Below are 23,072 nucleotides of genomic sequence, written 5' to 3'. Positions count from 1 at the left end.
ATTTTTGCCCGTCGTTTGCCTTAATCCAGCCTTAGGAAACTTGAATAAGACCCAATAATTTTCTTTGAACATTAAGGCTCTTTTGTGCTTATCAGCAGCAGCTTTTTGCCTTTGTTGAGAGATGGATATAGCCTCCCTAATCTTTTGAAAAGATTCTTGTAGTTCATGGCTATACTCATCGGCGGCGAAGATCTTCCCATGTACTTTGAGTAGCAAGGGACTTTTAGGTCTTCCCTCAATGATCTCAAAAGATGCTTTTCCCGTAGAAGTATGTAAAATATTATTGTAGGCATACTCTACAAGAGGTAAGTACTTTTCCCATTGTGAGCATTGATCGACTTCGGTAACATAAGTCTTGAGTAGATCGAGTATCGTAAGATTGGCTATCTCACTTTGGCCATCCGTTTGTGGGTGATAGGCCGAAGAGAAATTCAATCTTGTTCCTAGATTTTCAAAGAGACCTTTCCAGAAATTACTGGTCATTCTAGGATCTCTATCTGACACGATGGATGTGGGTAATCCATGGTGCTTGAAAATCTGAGATATGAAGAGAGTTGCCATTTGATGTGCCTTAATAGTCTTTTTGACAAGAATAAAATGTGCTTGCTTGCTAAACCCGTCGACTATTGTCCATATTCCTGTATTCCCATGGATAGACTTGGGTAATCCAAAGATGAAATCCATGGATATACTCTCCCATGGTGAATTTGGAATAGGCAATGGCTGGAGTAATCAAGGTTGCTTCCCTCTATCATACTTGGCCTTTTGGCATACTACACATTTGGAAACATACTCTTGTATGTCCACTTTCATGGTAGGCCAATAGAAGTACGTCTCTACTCCTCGGAGAGTAGGTTGAATACCTCTATGCCCCGCATATGGAGAGGCATGGGATTCATACATAACTTTCTCACGAAGGGAATGGGTAACACATAGCCTATTTCTGTGGAGAAGATAACCATCCTGCAAGGTGAATGGTTCCTCTTTCTTCCCCAAAGCAAGGGCTGACATTATGTCTCTAAAGTCAGGGTCAGTAGCATACTCATCTATCATAGAGGATAGATCATTGTGAGTAGCTATAGACACCGCATTAAATTTGGGTCGTCGTGAAAGTGCATCGGCCACTTGATTGTGCTTACCAGCTATGTGAGCAATATGGAAATTGTATTGCGAAAGAAAATTTGCCCACCTCATTTGTTTGTCGGAAAGCTTGGTTTGCGTCATGAAATACTTGAGACTCTGGTGGTCGGTTCGTAGGATAAATGGAGTCCCCAATAGGTAGTGCTTCCATGTGTCTAGGGCATGTAGGACAGCTAAAAGCTCTTTCTCATAAATGCCCAAGACTCGTTCATCAATATTGAGCCTTCGGCTGCTATGGCATGCCCTTCTTGAAGCAAAACTGCTCCAAGGCAATCACCACAAGTATCACATTGGACCTCAAATAGCTTTGAGAGCTCCGGAAGCACGAGGACTGGTTGGGAAGTAAGCTTCTCTTTGAGCTTTTCAAAAGCATTTTGCTCCTTAGCAGTCCACACAAACTTAACGTTCTTTTTAGTTAAGTCGTGTGGTGGTCCTGCTACTTGAGAGAATTTTGCTATGAAGCGTCTATATTATGCGCACATACCAACAAAGCTTCTTAGCTCATATAGATTTCTTGGGTTAGGCCATGCTTTTATTACCTCTAACTTTGATGGATCCATTTGGATACCATCTTTAGAGATAATATGACCTAGGTATTGAATCTCTTGAAGGAAGAATTCGCTTTTCTTTTGGTTGAGAAAAAGCTTGTTCTCCCTTAATGCTTGAAAAATCACTTGGAGATGTTGCTTATGTTCCTCCAAAGACTTGGAGTAGATGATGATATCATCAAAGAACACTCCAGTGAATTTGCGGTATGGTCTAAAAATTTTCTCCATCAAACGATTGAACGTAGCTGGTGCATTAGTCAAGCCAAAAGGCATGACTAGATATTCATAAAGACCAAACGTTGTGCGAAACGCGGTCTTTAAGATATCTTCATCCACTATCCTTATTTGATGATAGCCACTCTTAAGGTCAATCCTACTGAAGTAGGTAGAGCCTTGTAGCTTATCAAACAGATCTTCTACCCGAGGTACGGGAAATCTGTTTTTGATAGTGATATGGTTTAGTGCTCGATAGTCCACACACATACGGTATGTACCATCTTTCTTTTGCACAAAGGACTGGAGAACAAAAGGGAGAGGAACTAGGCCTCACCATCCCTTTGTCTACCAGCTCTTGTACTTGCCTCATGATCTCCTCTTGTTGAGCTTGTGAGACTCGATAAGGAGGCTTGTTAGGTGGTGAGCTTCTAGGAAGGAGCTCAATGCAATGGTCATCATCCCCTTGTTTTGGAGGTAAGTCCATAGGGATATCATCGATGAACACATCTTGGAATCCTTTTAGAAAATTAGACAAGTCTAACTCTTCTTGATTCCTACCATTTACATTTGATGAAACATTAGTATCTTTTAGAGACTCTTTGACAAAAATCATGTACGCAGAAATTGAGCTCTTCATTGACTTATCAAAAGCAAGAGGATTTACAAGTGGAATAGTGCGACCACGCTCACTAGCAACTATATACATCTTCTTTCCCCTGTAGGTGAAGTAGATTCTTCTTTCAGGGAACTTCATGTTGGCAGCCATGCAATCAAACCATGGTGCCCCTAGGATAACATCCTCATGTTGGAGAGGAGAGATGAAGAAGTCTTCCTTGTCGACATAGCTTTGGACATGAAGCCTCAACTTCCCAATCAAGGGAGTAACGGAGGCTTGTTGTCCCTTGAAAGCTGCATCAGCCACTACTATATCTCCCGTCTCAAAAGCTTGAATGCCCAACTTGGTGGCCAACTCCATTGATATGAAGTTAAGAGCAGAGCCAGGGTCAAACAAGATGAAGACATCATGCTCTCTTACCTTTCCCCAAGCATAGGAAAGTGATGATCCTTTGCAATGAGCATCCTCTTTTGGAGCTTCGATGGTGGAAGCCCTAGGAGTCTCATTGCGAGTATTCTTCTTGGGGCAAGAATGATAGCCATGTCCTTGCTCCCCACACTTGAAACACTTATGGTCCTTGCGAAAAGCTTCAAGCTCTTCAAGAGAGAGTTTGCTTTTACCTTTGTAAACTCCCTTCTCCTTGGACCGATTGTTGTTGTTGTTGGAATTGACTTGGGAAGTATTTTGAACATTGGTTTTCCCCTTTGCATCATTTTTGTCTTTGTTTTCAATGGGCTTGACATTACGTCTAGCCCCTTGATGGAAATTGATGCGTGAAGCAACCATGGTGTGATGGATTACTTCGCTAATAGTACCAGGCCGTTGAGAGTTGATGTATTCAGCCATCTCTTCAGGTAATCCCGCACAAAATTGTTGCCTTTGCTCGGCAAAGTCTATCTTTGAAGACAGTAGCCTTGAGATGTAAATACCAAAACTTGTCTACATGTTTGTGGATAGACTCATGGGAGAGGAGCTTCAAGCTGCGCCATTCGGTAAGCACTTTGTTCTTTGCATCGCTTGCAAGGAATTGCTTCATGATGGAAACTCGTAGAGTTTTCCATGTCTTTGGGGCTTCACCATTGCCATGAAGGCTAGCCCACCATTGACGAGCTGATTTTTGGAATTGCATAGCTACATGGCGTAGCTTGGAGGACTCTGTGAAGCCCTCATCTCCAAAGGCCGCATCAAATTGCTGGATGAAGGCCAACACTTTGTCGGTAGCACCGAAGGTGCCATCATAGGTGAGAAAAGAGATACTCTTTCCTCCCTCCTTGAACTTCTTTAGCTTTTGTGACCTTCGCCATGCATGAAATGATTTGCGATGTCCTCCCCTCTTGTATTCTCTAGGAGAATAACCATAACTTTCGCCAGAAGAGGAGGAAGGTGAAGAAGAAGGAGAAGAGGGTGACCTCTTCCTAGCCCTTTTCTTCCTTTGTTTCCTCTCTTGCCTTTCAGAGTGATAAGGAGAAGGACTATGTATTGATCTTTTCCTCTTGGGAGGAGCGGGCGATCGTCTAGACCGCCGTCTTCGTGGAGCCACATCTTCAGAGGAACTTAAACTTTCATTGCTTTCTTGCTCTTTGGATTCCTCCTCTCGAATGGGAGAGAGTCTTCTTTTGGGGGTCTCTTCAAGAGGCCTCCTAATCTCTCTCTCCTCTTGGAGAGGAAGGGAAATTCCATAAGCACGAAGTTGTTGCGTAACTTCGGCTTGCAAAGCAGGGTTGCCCATAGCTTGCTGCAACCTAGTAACGAGATAATTCACAAACATGGGAGCATCATCATTAGCACCTTCATGTGCAAAATCAAAGCTATCAATGTTCATTCTACTCTCTTGATTATTGTCAGCCATGTTAACAAAATTTATGTATGTACTTAGTGTATGCTTTGGCAATTCAAAACCTTAGTTGCCACTCCTCTTAGCCTTTGAAAATCGGCTCTTAAGTATCTACACCCATGGCTCGAAGGGGTTAATTATAGAGAGTAGAGGAGTAGGTCTAACATAGCAGAGTTGCCGAGGGTTAGCTCCTTTCGCACTTCTTATGGCTCAATAATGGTAAAGCCGTAGGAAAGTCTAAAAAGACTCCATTATTAAGTCCAAAGCTCCCGAGGTGTGCACCATCCCCCACATAGTGGGCTCAACAAAATCGATAATAGATTCCAGTTCCACTTACCCTAATATAATTAACAACATCAACCATTTATAGGCTACTTAAGGACCCTCTTCTTAAGCAAGAAAAGAGAAACCAAATGCTCTGATACCAATGTAATGGAATTGGCCTATTGAATTTGAGAGTAGCGGAAATTAATGAGAGTACTTTTGAGAAATGACTTTGTGAGCATAGCGGGTGAACATAATTGAAGATAGCAACATAATCATAGCAATTAGTTAACTTGGCATGAACAATACTTTTGCAAGAGAGAGAATTTAGAGAACATGACAACAGTTGAGGACCGGATTTATGTGGAGCCGGTCCCCCCTCCAATAGGCATTTCTATTATGATTTCTCCCATTAAGAGAGAGACTTGTTACAATACAGTCTTTGTGTTCCTTGTGACCTAGGTGATGCAATGAAGATGGAAAGCTTCATGCATCACAAACATAACATAAACTTGAAGAAAGCTTTAACTATCCCAAGCCTTAGTCCCAAGACCTCAAACACCTTCGAAGGTGGAGAGAGCTAGCAGGGAATGAGGGTAGGGAAGAGGAAGAAGAAACATTTCGTAGGAGAAAGAATTAGTTCCTCACTTATCATAACTCTTGTTGCTAGCATACATAATAGCATAGTAATGAAGAAGAAGGAGATGGCAAGCTTGAGCATTGAAGAATGGCTCTTGGTTGGATTTGCACTCCATATCCAAGAGTGTTGGTGTAGGCTCTCAACCTCTACTTGCTTGGAGAAGGAGAGGGAGCTCTTGCACTTTACATAGCACACAATAAGAGTGTTTGTGAGTGTGTGTGGGTGAGTATACCCCCTAAGCAACCCCCCTCCTTGCTAGGTCGACCCCCTCTTCTAGCTCATCATTGAAGCTCATTGGCTCATGCCAAGCCTAGCCAATCACAAGCTTGAGCCATTTCTAGCAATAGGTGTAGTCTTGGGACAAGTGTCCCTCTTTCCCCTTTGAGAGAGAGGACTTGATAAATGCAAAAACAATTAGATAATTGTTGTAAATTATCATTGGACCCCTTTTAATCCTAGCCAATAGAGTTCAAGCACCTCATGGAGGTAACATGGGTAGGGGCTTGACATGTGTCGCTGTTGCCTCTTTAAGCTTGGGATTTCCTTGAGAGTGTGTGTGTGTTCTCTCTCTAACCCCTAGGAAAAGAGCTCACCGCCCTCTTTGTAGAGATATTTTTGACCTTTGGTGCTCAAGCACCTTAGTCATCAAGCATGACTAAGCACTTGGACTAGGGGTGTTCCCACAAGCATCTCAAGCAAGCATGTCAAAGCACCTCAAGCACCTTAATCATGCAGCAGGTCAAGCACCTCAAGCACCTTAATCATGCACCTCAAGCACGACAAGCACCTCAAGCATGACAAGCACCTCGAGCTTGGGCCGGGTTCCCACCTCAAGCTCAGACCTAGCTTACCTAAGGTCAAAGGACTTTTACAAACATTATTGGAGGTCTTCAATGAAGCTAACCCCAAGGTCTTATGCTCCATTGGTTAGCCTTGCTCTTTGATAGACCATCTCTCATTTGGGCCCCTTTACCATTGGCCCCGTGTTGAGATAGATCTATAAGCACATATCTATATCTTAACACTTGTTCCCGTACATTCTCCCACATTAAGTGATCAATTTAATATGAGAAAATCATTTGGGTTGGTTAGATATTAGATTTTATGACACAAGGCAACTCTGAACCTGCATAGTGATCCACTGAGCCCTGCCTGGAATAATAATCATCTGCCCACAATGGCCTGCTATAGAGACTTCGCAATAGTCATACATACCCCACCCTAGATTCCTCCAGGTCCAAAAGCAACTGACCAAAAAGTATCATATCATCTACGCAAGAGCTGACCACATCATCTAATGCGGGTCTTACATAGATGATGCTCCTGTAGCATAAGGAGATCAATCTCTCCTCCCACAAGGCAACGCTGAAGCTCCTGACGCAATCGACCCCTTTGACACTGAAACTGGGGCCCACCTAGTCCATGTACATTCCATGAGACGATCCTCATGGGGAGTGAGAAAGAACAGATGCTGTCGCAGCAGCTAAACGTGCTATCTTCGAGGCTGGCTTGGATGGGGAGTAATCCACATCCGAGTGTCCTCTAGATAGGTGTGAATGCAAAGAGTGTCTGGCCCAAGCCCAAGTACCCGAGCCGTACGTAAAGCAACCTCCTCTATCCAGGAGTCCTCATGAATGTATACATAGCATGGCGAGCATTGAGTATTAGCAAAGAAGTGAACCATAATGTGTCTACATCCTGCTGCATCTGTCCGCAAACTTGGGCAATCGCCACAGAGTAAAAAGCATGTCTGTAACTCCTAGGTCTCCCATGTGATGAGAGAACTCTAGGGTCTGTGTATGCAGCCACTCCAACACTGAGTCGAGGGTCCACTCAGCCTGGTCCCTGCCAGAAAGGGGAAAAGAGAAGCCAACTGCTGAGTCCAAGGCCTCTAAGCCCCTGGTTGCAAGGAACAGAACATGAATCCTGAAGCACGCTGCCTCAAGGTCTGAAGAGGAGTCGCCGAGAAAGCGTGTAAAGTCGTAGGCAAAGAAGTCCCATCAGTGCCGAATGTCAAAGCTCGTCAGACCTCGAGGGACTGCTGCAAAGGGAGACGTCTGTATCTGTAGAGGGGGTCACAAGAAAGGCAGTCCCTCTCTCGCTAAGCGACTCATGGCAAAGGCGCTGCCAAGAGATCTCCTAGCAGTTGGAGATGTCCCTGCTCCCTGAGTCGACTGTGGAACTGGAGCGAGGGGGGGGGGGGGGGGGGGGGGGGGGGGGGGGGGGGGGGGGGGGGGGGGGGGGGTAGGAGTAGGGGGAGAAGAGGGGGGGGGGTCGGGTGGGGGGGGGGGGGGGGGGGGGGGGAGGCTGATGAGGAGGGGGGGAACTCGAGGGAAGGAGGGGCTGTCAAGGGTGAAGCTGAGGTGGGGGCTGGAGCTGGGACCTCATCCTGCTCAAGAGGACCGACACTACAAGAGGTACTTAATATTAGCGACGCTCGCAGTGCGACACTCAAATGTGAAAAACCACGGCGTCGCTATAGGCGTCACTATGAGCGTCGCTAAGTTACAAGTAACTTAGCGACACTCATAGCGACGCCGTCGGGGGTAAAAAAAATAACCGAGAGCGTCCGAAACTCAGATCTCAGATCTGAGTTTTCGACGCGCGCTCAAGCAAGCAAGGGAACACGCGCTCTCCCTCTCTCTCTCTCTTTCTTCTCCCCCCCCCCCCCCCCCCCCCCCCCCCCCACACACACACACACACACACACACACGAGGAGAGGAAGGAGAACCAGGTATGCTCCTTCCCTCTCCTCACTCTCATGTTCCCTTCCCCTGTTTCTCTCTCCCTCTCTCTCTCTCTCTCTCACACACACACACACACACACACACATTGTGTTTTTGAGAGAGAGAGAGAGAGAGAGAGAGAGAGAGAGAGAGAGAGAGAGAGAGAGCACATGCATAAACAAAAAATGCACACACACATTGAGAGAGGAAAAGAGAGAGAGCATGCATAAACCAAAAACGCACATACACATGCATAAACAAAGAATGCACACACACATTGAGAGAGGAAAAGAGAGAGAGAGAAAGAGAAAGATATGAAACAGAGAGAGAGAGAGAGAGAGAGAGAGAAGAAGAAGAAGAAGAAGAAGAAGAAGAAGAAGAAGAAGAAGAGAGTCTTAACATCGTAGGAAACTATCCCAAGAGACCTTAAAGATCTAGTCGACAGGAGTTGAACTCAAGACCTGTTATTCATGAGGGAAATGGCATAACCAATCTATCACACCTGGGTGATAGAAAAGTTATACCATTTTTCTCCTTTTATTGGCGTGCACACACACCCACACACACACTCAAGAAGAAGTTTAATTTAACGTCGTAGGAAACTAATTGAAGAGACCTAAAGATCTAGCCGGCGAGGAGTTGAACTCAAGACCTGTTATTCAAGAGGGAAATGACATAACCAATCTACCACACTTGGGTGATAGAAAGGTTATACCATTTTTCTCTTTTTATTGGCACACACACACCCACACACACACACGCACAAGAAGAAGAGAGTTTTAACGTTGTAGGAAACTATCCCAAAAGACGTTAAAGATTAGGTTAGATGTAGACTTACGTTAAATTAGATTTATGTTTATTTAAGTTAAATTAGATTAGATTTAGGTTTATTTTTAATTAGATTTAGGTTTATTTACGTTAGATTTAGATTTACGTTATATTAGATTAGATTTAGGTTTATTTACGTTAGATTTAGATTTATGTTATATTAGATTAGATTTATGTTTATTTACGTTATTTACCTATTATTGAAGAGGGAAATGGCATAACCAATCTACCACACTTGGGTGATAGAAAGGTTATACCATTTTCCTCTTTTTATCGTTTAAGATAAGGTTAGATTTAGATTTATGTTAGATTAGATTTAGGTTTATTTAAGTTAGATTAAATTAATAGGATTATTTTGAGTACACCGAAGGATTATACTGCCTACGCGTTTGAGAGTGGCCGGTGTCTCGGCCACTGCGTCGGAGATGCTAATTAGGAGTGACTCGAACACTGCGTTGGGGTCACCTAGAGGCCTGGATGATGAGCATTCATCGGACAGGGTTGCTATAGTTCACGGGAGGGACATGCCAAAGTGATACGCCTACCTCATCAATCGTATGTCCGATTAGACCATTATGATCCCTGAAGGGAAGCAAGTGATGGGCCGCATACAACAGTTGTGTAAACAGGTTTTTTGACACACTGTAGTCTGTCATGGACATTGGAGGGATCTGGATAAAGCCTCCAAGGATTATCGTATTGCGACGCTGCATCGGGGATAATCCCGTCTTGATGCAAACTCTTGCTGCGTCACTTTGCTGCCACCACCTGTCTGGATTGGTCGTCCTCTCCTCCCTGATACCAGAGACGATGCTTGGATAAGGAGACGCATGTGTGACTACATGAGCAGAGGATTGAAGGGATATCAGGGAGGAGAGGATGACCAATCCAGATAGGCGGTTGCAACAAAGTGAAGCAGCAAGAGTTTGCATCAAGACGGGATTATCCCATCACTTGGGGAGTGGCGGCTGGGGCAGCTTCGAGGAGGATTTTGTCCCATCACCTGCGTCATGGATTGACGGGGTGGAGAGGTGAGAGTATTAAACTCTTGCATTCAAGTATTTGTATATGTGAGGCCCATTCACATCTACACAGCTAGTAGCCCCATTGGTATGTCTTTTACCCTTCAATGGAGCGAATCACCACATGTTCAATTAGGTTAGATTGAAGATAAGATTTTGGATTGAGTTTTTATATTAGAGTCTACCTTCGAGATTACGGTAAAAAAATTAGAGCTAGACGAACGGTGAAAAGATCTACTGTGAAAAGATGTTAAGATGCTGTGAAATGCTACAGCTAGAGAAGAGGCAAAGGGGTTTTGTCCATTACATGCAGTATCATATAGACGTGGGTGTGTAGATTTCTTGTACCCACAAATATAGGCATTGACCAATAAAGACGAGATTATAACCCGGTGGTTCTGATCTCCGTGCACCTCTAGACCGAGGTGTGCGGGATTGGACATGACTAGAGAATGTGAGGTAGTTTACAGTGTGAAAACAGAGAGAGAGAGAGAGAGAGAGAGAGAGAGAGAGAGAGAGAGAGAGAGAGAGAGAGAGAGAGAGAGAGAGAGAGAGAGAGAGAGATAGATAGATTGAATTATCGTCCACGGAGGTCAGATATGACCTATGGGACCAAAAAAAAAAACGCATTACAAAGATTCCTTCTAAGTGAAGGGCAGATACATCTCAATTAAGGACTGAGGGTCCAGTGAGGGGTAAACAAAAGATAAAATGGGATGAACAAAACTTAAAACCTAAGGGGTGGTAGGGGAGAGGGGAACCATTTTAGGAGTTCGGAACTCTTGAATGATGGCTTCTCCTCCTCGATAGACTGCCCATTTTCTTGCCGTGCGTGCTGCTCGTACCTTTTGTAGTTCTGCCTTCTTCTGCTTGAGTTGGCCGGGGGTAAGATCGTCTGCGAACCAGACTTTAGTGCCTTTGAGAAGCCTTGATTGTTCAAGGAGTTTAATTTGGTCCACTTTTGTTTTGAAAGTGAGGATCGCATGATTGGTGCGATGCTCGTGTGTGATGGAGTCGATTGTTGTTGGATCCCACTCGATCATGTGAGTTGTTGTCTGGATGCGGGAAATGGCTTCCTGGAACTTGAGGTCTCCCTCCCCGTGCCAGTCACTTGGTAGCGCACCAATGCGAACATTGAGGGCGATCTCTTTTTGACGTTGTTGCTCGCGTAGCGTTGACGCCACACGGTCGTCAACTTTGTAGATGATAGCTTCTTGCACTTGATTTTTGACCGCCTTTGTAAGGGTAGTCTCCACTTCTTCCTTTGTTTTGGCGAGCTTGGTTTGTATCTGTTCCATCTCCTCCATCTGGTAGTTCTCCACTGCAACTAGCCGAGTTTCGATGGCGATGAGCTTTTGTTTCAGCTCGTCATTCTTCTTGCGGAGTCTTTCAACTTCACCTTGAAGGCGACTGATGCTGTCCATTTTTGGGGGTGTTGCCACAACCTCGGTAAAGGTAAGCTTGTTTCGGGATGAAGCTCGTGTGGCCATGGTTTTACTCGAGAAGAGAGTTTACTGTGGAAAATGGATTTACTCAATAAGTCGGCCAAAGTGGGTTCAACAGAGAATGCAGAGATTGGGTTTGACAGAGGAGGTGGGTTGCAAGATTTGGGTTCGAAAGAGGATGGGATCGACAGCTTTCAAAGGATTTACTCAGTAAGTAAGTCGGCCAAAGATGGGTTTACTCAGAACTTTGGGCTCGACAGAAATGAGTTTGACAGATTCGGGTTCGAAAGGGGATCCGAAGTTAGTAAGATCAAAGGCTTTCAATGGCGAGCTGTGTGAGTTGTCGCGCGCTGGCTGAGGACTGTTTACAGGTCGGCAACTGTGCGGGGTCTGCAGTTCGGCAACTGTGCACGACGATAGCCAGGAGTTCGCGCTAGTGGGGGGGCTGGGCTGTGGCTTGGTACCTCCCCACATGGCAGCCCCTCGCCCCAGGGGGAGGCCAAGGGGAGCAGAGGAGGAAGGTCGACTATTAGGGCTGAGAGAGAGAGAGAGAGAGAGAGAGAGAGAGAGAGAGAGAGAGAGAGAGAGAGAGAGAGAGAGAGAGAGAGAGAGAGAGAGAGAGAGAGAGAGAGAGAGAGAGAGATAAGACGAAGAATACCAATAGAAGATTAAATTTGTTTTCCAGGTTATAAGATTTTTACCCTCATTATGAGTAGTGACGAGGATGTCGGGCCTTCCAACCAAAACACCTATCTCTCAACGAGGATCTTATGTCCTTGTAATCATTGCAAGCATGCTGTGCGACGGACAAGACACGTTTCTTTGCAGCACGTTCACGAATTTGGCGAGTTCGATCCATCTATTATAGATCGAGTTGTTGCCAATTATAACTCGTCGGACTCTGACGCTGGCCAACAGGCAGCAATCTTGCAACCCAATAGACGTGTTCGCAGGTGCTTTGGTCAAGCAGCATATGTGAGGACACAAGATGTAGCCTCTGACAACTCGGGGGATGATCGTGCAGACCACATTCCCAACGAGGTAATGTTTGAGCCCGAGATTGATGAAATGATCGAGACGATCATGGATTCAGAAAGGCTTATCTGTGATGATATGAAAAGTGAAGCCAATACGCCATTGTATAATGCAACACGTGTGTCTAGATTGAAAGCACTCCTGGTTCTTCTCAACATGCAGGCAAAGTTTTTATGGAGTGACACTAGCGTCACAGCGCTTTTCAGATGATCTATTACAATTAGTTTACTTTAATAAAACTCTAAATGTATAATGATCTGATAGATTTTTACACAATTGTACCGTATTTTTATGTTGTGTAGATTGCTCAAAAAGCACATACTACCAGCTGATAATGTGATGCCAGATTCCCGAGAGGAAGCAAGAAATATTTTGCGAAACTTAGGAATGGATTACAATTCGATCCACGCTTGTCCTAATGACTGCATTCTTTTCAGAGGGGAATACATAGACATGGAGAAGTGTCCGAAATGTGATTCCGAGAGATATCGAGTAGATCTCCACGCAACAAAAATTCCGCAAAAGGTTTTGCGACATTTTCCTCTGCTTCCTCGCATCAAGCATTTCTTCGAATGTAAGTCCATGGCCGCCCTAGCATCATGGCATGAGGAGAATAAATCTTCGGATGGTGTGCTACGGATTCCTGCAGATTGCGCAGCCTGGAAACATATAGATGGAACATGGTCGGATTTTGCCAGGGAAGCTCGAAATTTGTGCTTAGGCCTAGCTGTGGATGGCGTAAATCCATTTGGTCAAAGATCAACATCTTACAGTGTATGGCCCGTTGTCATCGTCAACTACAACATTCCCCCGTGGTTGACTACGAAGAAGGGGCACCTATGGCTAAGCTTGATTGTGCCAGGGCGATATAAAGTGAAGAATATGGATGTGTATCTTCGTCCACTATTGGAAGAGCTATAACAATTGTGGATTGGCATAGAAGTGGTGGATATGAGCCGACACACAAGTCGACGGAATGCTTTGATCAGAGGCATTCTAATGTGGACCATGCATGACTATCCCGGACTAACAGAATGCTCAGGTGATCTATTTACACTCCTCACTCAGACACTGTAAATCTTGGTTTTTCTCAAGCTGATCTATTATCATGTGTATACATGCAGGGATTCAAACAAGCGGATACAGAGCATGTGTCACATGTGGACCTAGACTGAATGCACGTAGGGCGCCCTCATTAAAGAAGCAAATCTACGAAGGTCATCAAGCGTATCTTCCAGAGAATCATGTGTTACGCGATGGCTTTTTGGGAAGAGAGCCACCGAGGATGTCTGCACAAGCATGGTTAGAGCAGAAGGAGATGTGTGATGACGGATTGCCCCCAGGGATGAAGAGACTATCTCTATGGTACGAGTTACCATATTGGCCCCGACTCATGATCAATCACTTGCTCGATCCAATGCACATTTTAAGAATGTGGGTAATCTACTATGGGATCATCTGACCGGCAAGAAAGATACTTTGGGAGCCAGAGTTGACCTTAGAAATGTGGATCGTATGGAGCAATATTGGCCACAAACAGTGTCCGATGAAGCACCATGGATTTTCACAGGAGCCCAAGAACGCAAAGTAAAAGAGACCATTCGATGTTTGTGGACCCCCACTAACGTAATGCACTCGCTCCAAATGCGTTTTACTAAAGAAGGAAAGCTTACCGGTTTGAAGTCACACGACTGGCATAAAATGTGTCAGGTATGTTCATAGTGGAATATATCATAGTGGGAATTGTGTAACAAATTCGTGTGTGGACTTTAATATCATTGCTGCCCGTGTTTTGCAGTTTATTTTACCGGTTGCCATTGAGGGATGTTTGTCTCTTGACGTCCGTAACACAATCTACAAACTTGCGAAGTTGGTGCAATGGATCTCACAAAAGGAGATCAACGTAGACTCCATACCATTCGCAAAACTAAACGCTGCGGAGGTTGTGTGCATGTTTGAGAAACATTTTCCTACTACCATGCTAACCATTCAGGTGCATCTTCTTGTTCACATAGTTGATGAGGTGGAAATAGCTGGCACAGTACATTCCAGATGGATGTTCTTTTTAGAACGTTTCATGAAAACGCTCAAGGGATATGTGCGTCAGAAGGCACGTCCGGAGGGTAGCATGGCAGAAGGTTGGCTGGTATCAGAGTCCCTAGTGTACATTGGAGAGTGACTAGACGGATTTGATAAAGCTCGAGACACGCTATGGCGAACCATAGATGATGAGTGCATATTTGGGATTGTCATGTTCAATCTCGGTGTTGAGAAGAAGATGACGGAAGATCTAGAGGCTAAAATCAACCGATCTTGCATGCTTCACAATCCAGTGATGCAAAAGTGGATTTCACAATATGAGGATGCAAAGCAAGAGCGACAAAGGGCATGAATCGAGTGGAGACGGGGAAGACGACCACCGATGCACTAGCTGACGGGCCTGGAGAGCCTACCAACATTCATGAGCTTAAGATGGTTGCACAACCAATTGAAAAGCGCACAACAGTGCGATGAAGAAGTGACTGAGGAAGAGTAGGAGTACTCTCGGGGTTGCGCGACCAAGGTAAGTTTGCAATGTACGACTAGTGACTTTCTAGATGTTTGAACGTCCACTCATAATCTTTGTTGGTTGTAGTATAAGTCATACACAGCAGCTTGGTGTAAAGGTCGACATTTTAGGGTGGAAGGATCGACAAAAAGCATTTTACTCAAGATTGTGGAATCATGGCAAAATTTGAACAGTCTAGTCGACGACGGTCCTCTGATGCAGATCCTGTGGTGGCGGAACTCACTTACTTCGGCACGCTATAAGAGATTTTGAGGATCGATTATAGAGGATTTTTTGTCGACTTGTTCGACGTGCAATGGTTCAAGATAATCATGGAGGGTCTCAACGCTACTGTGCGTAGAGGAGATTCTGGTTTTCTTGAAGTGGATTCAACTAAGAAATGGACTGACCTAAGAGACACTTTTGTACTACCCGAGCATTGTGAACAAGTAAGTATTTAAATAGTTAACATCCCATTTTAGAATTTATGTGCTTGGAAGCTCTCATGTAAGTTATGTGGCTTTGGTAGGTGATATTTCATCCTACAAAGTCTACATCAAATTGGTGGTACGTCATAGAGGTAGCCCCTTGTAGTGTATGGACGTATGAAGGCTACCATGTGCCAATCACAGCGGCATCAACGGAGGAGATCGAAGAAGATGCTCAGTCAGAAGCCGTTGAGGTGGTGCCAGATGAACATCAAGCTGCTACTCTCTATGGGGTGCATGCAGAGGATCTACAAAATGAAATGGAGGACATCTGTTTAAACGGAGAGCTCTATATAGATATAGGAAGTTATGCTGAGCTATGCGAGGATGAGAGAGAGATCTCTTAAAGCCATAAATATTTTATTTGAACAATTTTGCTCCGTTTTGTAAAAACTCTGGCTCTCTAAGTACCTTCCATGTTGTATAACGCTCTTTTGATTTTGCGCTCACATCCTGGGCAATCCATGGCCACATGCAGCTCCACCACCTGGTTTTTCGACTGCAAGATTTGATTGTGCTCTCTCTCTCTCTCTCTCTCTCTTTTTCGATTGAAAATTCTGAGTTATCGACTTGCCTCTTCCATCACTCAAGTTGAATAGACGAAGAACGCGTCATTGCGTCATTGTATTTATATACGTCAATGTGTCATTGTGTCATTGTATTTAATGGTCTTTGCGTCCACTCTAGGTATGTTCTCACAAGATGGGATGACGAGCACCTTCTCCTCTCTCTCTCTCTCTCTCTCTCTCTCTATCTACTTGTCCATGTTTTCTACTCCATTCATTCAATATTAAGTTTAAATGTTCGTGTGTTTAATGCAGGTATGGATGATGAGGAGTTTCTTTCTTCTTTGTCACCCTAGCAGAGACAGTGGTACGTGGAGCATCATCGCTCTGGCGCACCATCGTGCATTCCTACTCCATCCGCATCTCCCTCTTTTGCGGAGCATTTAGCGTGCTCCGAAGCTTTGGTGTCGACGAGACGATCTTCACACTCGTCAAGGCACCAACGCTCTAGTGGTGGCGGTGGTGGTTGTTGTGGGGATGCTGCCGTCGATGCTTCGACACCGCCTCGTGTTTGACAAGGATCTTTACCCTCCCCTTCTTTGCCTGCCCCAACACCATCCACGACATCGCCATCGACACTAGGTTTTGCGCGGCTGACTGCCGTTTCTAGCAACTACACACCACTAGCTACTCCTCCAGGAGTCACTCCAGTGGACACTCCTCTCTTCGGGGCTCAGACTCCAGTGGAGACACTTGACGTTCGTACCCCCGTCGACACGCCGCTAGAGACCCCTGCCGGGATACCCAAGTTCACGCGTCAGCGACGAGAGGGCTTGCCTTACTTCGGCGACTTCAGCGGCGGCATCATCTTGGATGATGAAGGCAAGAAGGTGATTTCGCGCATGCGCGGTCTTTGTTCTCAGGTGTTTAGACACTACATACTAAACAGCTGGGGTGAAGTACCGAATGATTTAAAAGACAGAGTCATCAGCATTCTTCATGACGAGTTTCCCGTTCCAACACGGGATGAGTGCTTCAATGAAGATGTGATGAAGGTTCGAATGCGCGAATACTACAAGCACAAGCGTTCCGAAGTGCAAAAAGCAATCAAGCATGGGTGGAACACACCAGATTGGCTGGCCAAAGAAGATTGGAAGAATGTGAAGAAAGAAGCGCGTGAGAATCCCGACAAGTGGAAGCAACAAAAGGAGGCAGCCAGAGCGCGAGTAGAGGCAGGGAGCTCGCACCACTTGGGGAGCGACGGGTGGGCATCATTTGAGGCCGATTTTGTAAGTGTTTTCGCATTGCTCTCTATGTTTGATAGTTTAGAGGTTATGGATTTTTAAATTCTAACATAATGGATTCTTTGTATATTTTGACAGTGGTCAATGACAGGACGTGATCTCACACCGTATGAGCATGAGTAGGCAGGCAAGAAGGGCTTAAACGCCCTGATGGACATTCTGAGCTCTCGCGGCGGCATGGTTAGTATTAGGATTTACTCTTTTCTATTTGTTGTATTGTTTTATAAACATCGCTATATGTTTATACTTACAAAAAGCTGTCTTATTGTTTTTTTTTTTGCAGAATCCGACAGATACGCCGCTTGGACGCGATGAGATGTCTGATTAGACGACATCAGTTTAGCCGTAGCTAGATAGCATTAGTTTCTTTTTGTCATAGCTTATGTATCATGCGACGACTTTTATACGTCTTTTTGAAAACCATGTATATTTTTCAATAATGACAATGGTTTGTAACTATTACATTTGCAAAGTTTAACAATCAAGTGATTTTGCCTATGTGTACAATTGTCATTGATTTACTTTCATCAATTCACGCTTGTCAGTTTTGTATCTTTATTTTGCAAACAATACGTATTATGGATGATGGAGTTAATGGTTATATTGTTTTGTGGGTGACTATTTTGGGTCTATATCTATCGTTGCATTTTTTTTCAAAGGTGAATCAATTAATGAAACATTCAATATGGTTGATGGGTGAATGCCCTGTCACCAAAATTTTTTCCTCTCGGACGTCGCTATGAATGTCGCTATATAAGGCTCTGCTGCATCGCTATAGATGGCCTGCAAACGTCGCTATAATCGTCGCTATAGGCGTTGCTATATAGCGATGATTATAGCGATGCCTATAGCGACGCTTATAGTGATGGTCCCGTATCGACGCTCTTAGCGACGCGGGGGTTATAAAAACCCAATGTATTAAAAGTGTCACAAGAGCACACAACCTCTTGTAGTGCGAATTCGTTCCCTGTGGGAACCCACTGCTGCCTGATGAGCAGGCACCTGAGGACCACTCTGAGTGTCAGGCTGTCGCTGTGGTCCCTGCCGGCGTCGACCACAAACTTGCTACCATCCCTTCTCCGCTGGAGCCCCAGGCTCGGAGGGTGGCTTTGCTGTGTGCTTTGTGTCTCTGCCTGTGGTGGCTGTTGGCCAGACCTTGCAGGCTGGGGCTGAGTCTGTGGTGTAGGTCAGGGCCTCCTCTGTGGACAGGCCTTCGCAAGATGGCCCATCTGTCGACAAATGAAGCACTGGTTCAGAAGGCCCAAATACTCCACGCTCTGTCTAAACCAACCCCCACTCACCCGAGGAAGGAGGATGACCTTCAGGAGAGTGTGAGTATCCCTAACGAGAACGCGAACTGAGGGAATGTCGGCCGCCTTGGTAGCTACCGAGGCTGTCGTGCGAGGTGTCTCCAGGACAGTCCCAATCGCTGAGCCCATCCTGGACAAAAGTGGGAGGTACTCCCTCCGCAAACCAAGAAAGTAGACGGAGATGGAAATGTCTGCCTCCTCTACCAACACATCTGAAGCAGGGTCAAAACCATGTCTGTCAAAAGTGGCCTCGAACTGCTCGGATGGTCAAGGGACTCGTGGCGATGATATTGGATGCCATCTCAGAGGTCTCAAACTTGATCTGATAGTAGCCTCGTTCGAGGATCTGGATGTCCAAGATCTTGCCCACCTCTGCAAGAAGGTGGGCCTGGAGAAGGTCACACAGCTCTCCTCTGGTAGGTCTGGTGCCGAGAATCTTGCAGATGACAGAAGTCGCCTGCAAGCGATCTACCTCTGCGGCTAGGCTCGCTTTCTCTGTCGGTGAGAGAGCAAGTCGAATGGTGGGCTCAGCTGGGTTGGGTGAGGGGGCTTCATTGGAGTCCCTCTGTGGTGGAGCATGAGCCGCCATCTGTGTTTGCTGTTGTGAAGAAGAAGTGGAGGATCGTCGACGAAAGGGGGGAGACCTGCTGGACCAAGTACGTCGATGGTGCTGGCGGCGCCCATCAAGCAAGAAGGGAGAGGGAGAGGGCTAAAGGCAAAAAGCAGGCGAGGGGCGGACAGCGGGACGGGGCGGACGGGCAGGATGGACAGCGGGTAGTGGATGCGGGCTGGCTGGGCAGTAGGCAACAGCGGGGGCAGCGGGGGGGGGGGGGGGGGGGGGGGGGGGGGGCTGAAATGGGCACGGGGCAGCAGAGGGTTGTCTGGGCAACGGGCAGTAGCGGGAGCAAGAGGGGCAACGCGAGGTGGAGAGGGCAGGAGAGCAACGCGAGGGCATGGGGGTGGGCGATGGTGGCGAAGGGGGGGAGAGGGGGCCGGTGCGAGCAGCAACAACAAACCTCCCCAAGTTTAAAGTAAACTTGTTACTTCCTCTTCAAATTACAACACGTAACCACAACTTGGTCATTTGCTGGCTAGAAACAGAGCAGCCATCACGTGGCTTTTCTTGTGCTGATAGGGACAAACAAAAAGCATGCTCGTTGCTTGCTGGCACGCATTGGCGCTTGCCTGCCATGAGGGTGACATTGCCCACTCGAGCTCATTGATACTCGCGTGTTCTCCTCTACCAATACGCTTTTATCTCGCGAAGTTATGTATGAGCCTTGCGTTGGGGAGTTCTACAGATTCAATGGGTTCCTCTCTTTCTTTTCCTCTCTCGGCAAAAAGGAGTGTGCATGCGAGGCATTTCCAGCTTGTGTACTAGGGAGATTTCACCTCTCTGCTTTCCATGGCTCAGCGAAAATAATAAATTATCTGCGTGTTGGCAACCGACGTCTACAATTCAACGTTGTTTGCGGGCAGCTCAAGTTTCACGAGCTCGGAGGTCAAGATTGCGCGATTCTGGAGGTTGGGTCTCTCCCTCTCTTCCTTTCTATGTACCGCCTACTGACCACTGCTGGATTGGGAATATGGGAAAGGGCTTTTCCAGGCTGAGTTTTTTAGTCAGATGAAGGTGACCTATGCCCCCCATCCTGGCATATTTTGGTGAGTCTTGGAGTCTATTAGCTTTTTCTTATTCCCTCTAGCAATTTCCATTTCCTCTCCTCTTTCCGTTGCATAGGCATAGGCATAGGCAGTCAAAAAATAGCCTTGGACCCTTTCCTGATTCTAAAATAGAGGGGGATGAGCGGCATAAGTACACATGAGAAGCATGATCTAAAAACCTGCTTGCAACAAACACACACACATGCGCACTGTGTGCTTGCAGGCCATGAAAATTTGGCTCTGCTGCTCTGCTATTTACTCTCGAATGAGACAAATAAAGGTTACGCTTTGAAGCACGGATTCCAGACACCATCACTAAACAGCAAACATCACTTTTGTGCAAGATGTTTTCCTCCATGCTTTGTTCTTGCCATGTCTTTATGATTTACAACCACGTTCGTGCAATAGACACCATTCTCCATAAGAGTGCAGGAAATGATCCCAGTTCGAGTAAGGGCTCTAACTATAAAGCCTGCTCCTCTCGGTTGCACCTGCAAAAGGTCTCTTTGTCGATGATTGACTGCTTCATCTCTGACAGGCTCCAATGTCAAAATTGCTTGCCCACTCCGTGTCAAAGGATGCAATCCCTTGAGGAATACTAATGTGGAGAATTGAAAACCACCGGAGCAGTCCCTTGAGCTGTAGCACACGGCTGCAAACTCTACTTCACGGTTTTCCAATCTATATTTGAACTACCTTTTCAAGTTAGATATCTCACTTGTTGAAATTAGATTCTTTTTTCCAGCTCCCGAGTTCGAAGAAATTGAGCAACTTTCTGTTTGCAAGATTATGGAAAATAGTAACATCTACAAACTTCTACATGCGTTGACACTCAGATACTCAGACGCATGTAAATATTCACGTGCCAGACGCGTACGAGCATGATTGACGTATGATCGCCTTTTCCATACTTGGGCAGAGAATTTAATAACCCGGCAAAATTTAATTGTCTATGATGTGTAAACTTTAAAGTTTTAATGTATTCTGTGGTTTTGTGTTGCTCCAATGCTCTCCCGTGTTTTTAAGTTTAAACTTGCATTCTGTGGTTTTTGTGCTACTCTCTAGTGTTTTTTAGGGTGCCATTTGGTATCCCACGTATGGAATCTTCAGGGGGTCTGAACCGGGCTTGTGGCAGGCTTCCATACCCGCCCGCGTATGCCACATGGTTTGACGTTAGAAAAAACTATGCATATATGCATGCAATACAGAGACACATACATACATACATACATACATACATGAAATGTCCATATATATGTACGCGTAATGTTTAAATACATGCATACACACATCATCGATTTTTTGAAGGGGCTGGCTTTAAAAAGCCCCAAATGGGTGGTTTAAGATCAACTGGTCAAAAGGGGGCAAAAAAAAAAAGTCGATTCGTTTCGCCAAAACATTTTGACCGTTGCGCCGTTTCGGGGTTTCAGAGGGCCAAAACGCGTTTTTATGTCACATTGGACGGCGTTACCACCGACGACAAAGAAACCGTAAGAAATCCATCTTGCAACGAGCTACTTTTTTTATTTACTAATTTTGATTTTACAACATTGACAAAGTTTGATGTAACTGTTTACAAGGTGGTGTTCATGAGCGGATGTGAGGATGACAGAAATTACCTTCTCAGCGAGTTCCAGAAGAAACGATACGCAATGTTCATCTTGAAGAGTTTAGTCTCCGGCGTGTATGACAACAAACGGTCACTGCAATTCCGAACATCGACCATAATTGTCCCTGTTTATGATGAAGACCGTATAAAGCACTTGCAAAATGTTGCAGATTTTTAGAGAATGAAGTACGCAACATGCACAGAGTAAAGAGCCCTCAAGTTACCATCAAGGGAAATTCATAAGAAAAAGACTTCTTGCTTGACAAAAAGAATAGAAGGAAAAAGTACAAAATAACATGCTATATTTATTGCAGGTGGCTGGGTACTTGTCATTTTGCGCAGTGAGCCGACCATTTTACTTAGGCTGCAGTGAATGCGCCGCTGATATCCATGACATTGGCCCCTTGCCAATCCATCCTGAGATAATAGAGCATTACTGTCGTCGTTGTGCTGCGACGGTTCACCTCCAGTTCGTTCCTTACTTAGCTGGAGCAATCGAGAACAACCAAACTTGTGTGAGGGTGTGTGTGCGTGATAAATGAATGGGTTGGAAGGCTCCTTGGCATTGAGGAACCAATTCACTCGTACTTTGAAAACAATAGAAAAGAATTCTACAAGAAACCGAACACTGTGTGTGTATGGTCACTACAAGATAGATGACGTGCACATGGTTGTAGATTGCAACGGTCTGCACCTCAAAAGACCAAGAATTGACCAGCTGTCTCAGGTAACAAGCGATAAATACTTTCTAAGATTTTCACGTCGTCAATTTGCTTGCTTAGTGCACTCTCCTAGTCAAGCATGAATATTGGATCGAGAACTTGATTGGATCACCTCAGATACAACTATTCGATACTTGGGCTATTAGATCGAGAACTTGGTTGGATCACCTCAGATACAACTATTCGATACTTGGGCTATCAAATTGGCTTAGATTTATCGCGAGTGCAACAGATTGTACCTCTCCTCTTGAGCACATAAAGGAAGCTGACCCATTGGAGCTCCATTGCCCTACGACTATTTCAATTTCCAAACTAGATAACGTGTGATACATAAGTCAATGACATGCTGCCTCCAACAGTATTTATGAGAAATTTTTTGCTATGTTCTTAATTTCAAGCAAACTGATGGACATTGGAACCAACACTTAGAATAGAGCTCAGGGTCTCACAAACAGTGGCCTAGCTGAACAAACACCATGAGGACAAACTAACTTCTTTTCAAAGCAGCAAGCATCAAGGTCAACAAGTGGTATTCCGATGTAAAAGAGGGAACATAGTTAGCCTAATAAACAATGACCGTCACAGCAATACGAAGTTGTTTCTGGAGCT

General features: G+C 45.3%; 1 pseudogene; it reads left to right on the top strand.

Annotated features, from left to right (window-relative positions):
• Positions 1 to 11,357: 11,357 nt before the first annotated feature.
• On the top strand, positions 11,358 to 22,546 carry LOC147462194 (uncharacterized; annotated as a pseudogene).
• Positions 22,547 to 23,072: the final 526 nt, after the last annotated feature.

This window comes from Adiantum capillus-veneris, chromosome 3 (genome assembly GCF_014529385.1).
Source record: "Adiantum capillus-veneris isolate H3 chromosome 3, ASM1452938v2, whole genome shotgun sequence".
In the NCBI taxonomy this organism is placed as follows: Eukaryota; Viridiplantae; Streptophyta; class Polypodiopsida; order Polypodiales; family Pteridaceae; genus Adiantum; species Adiantum capillus-veneris.
The sequence above is the reverse complement of the archived record's forward strand: the minus strand, read 5'-3'. Positions and strand labels throughout refer to the sequence as shown.